This window comes from Notamacropus eugenii, chromosome 4 (genome assembly GCF_028372415.1).
Source record: "Notamacropus eugenii isolate mMacEug1 chromosome 4, mMacEug1.pri_v2, whole genome shotgun sequence".
In the NCBI taxonomy this organism is placed as follows: domain Eukaryota; kingdom Metazoa; phylum Chordata; class Mammalia; order Diprotodontia; family Macropodidae; genus Notamacropus; species Notamacropus eugenii.
Window position 1 is genome coordinate 349,869,225 of NC_092875.1, and position 1,180 is coordinate 349,870,404.

The following is a 1,180-nucleotide window of genomic DNA, read 5'->3' on the forward strand; positions in this document are numbered from 1 at the left end:
TATATATATATACACATACATAATATCATACATATATATGTACCGTCCATATTTAACATGCACAAATATAGGTGTGTATCTGTGGAGCAATCACGATGAGGACTTGTAGCCCAATATATATCTAAGTCAATCCATTCTCAAATTGTGCTCTGCTAAGCATCTTATCCTCTCCATAGTTAGGTGACTTCTTTCAACATCTCTGTCATCTCCATTTGAAGATATTTCAACGGTTTATCACTGCCATCTCCAGCCCTGCATATTTCCAGCAGGTTATCACAACTGCCAGTCGCCCCTCGCTGCTATGTTCTGCTGATTACCGTCAGTGCCCTCAGACGCTGGGTGCCGATTCCCAGCACTGCAATATCCACTCTTAGGACTCTGGAGCAGATCAAAATCATTGACTTCATTTTTAGCAAAGCCAGTGTTAGAGCCTCACTCAGCCTCTCTGTTCACTCAGACCTTTTAGTCAATTCCTGCAGAACCAGCCTTTAGTTAAAATTCGGCCAAGCAGCGACCCCTATGTCTGGATTTGCATTTCTTATCGGCCCTCTATCTAAACTGATTTGTTAATTTAAAACGAGAGAGAGAGAGAGAGAGAGAGAGAGAGAGAGAGAAGAGAAGAGGAGCAGGAGAAAGAGAAGGAAAAGAGAAAATTTCTTGGCTATGGAAACAATCTTGATAAATTGGAAGAAAGAAATCTTATTCAAACTCCTGAGGATCGTGTGATTTTTTTTGGGGGGGAGAAGGATTCTCAAGTAAAATTTATGTCTTCTCTGATTTTGAATTATAGGAACTTGACTATTTGGGGTAAACTTATTTTAAGTACCATACAATTTATCTTGAACAATTATAGCATGCATAATCACATTAGTGTCCAGAATTGTACTCCATTTCTCTCTCCTAGATTTTCTGTGTTCATGAGCTCTCCCATCAAAAGCTCTCCATTCTGGTCTTCAGTTCTTTTTCAGTGTTCACCTCTTCCTGATTGTTCTTGTGGTGGAAATGTTTTGCTATGAATTGGTATCCTGTTCTTCAAATGGGGTGAAGGGATGGAAGGGAGGATCTGATTTAAGTTAAGAGGACATTCAACCAATGCAAACACTGGATGTCAAAAATAGTGGTGTTTTTTGCTTGTTTTTGTTGTGTGCATGTGTTTTCCTATTTTTTTTTTTAAACTCAA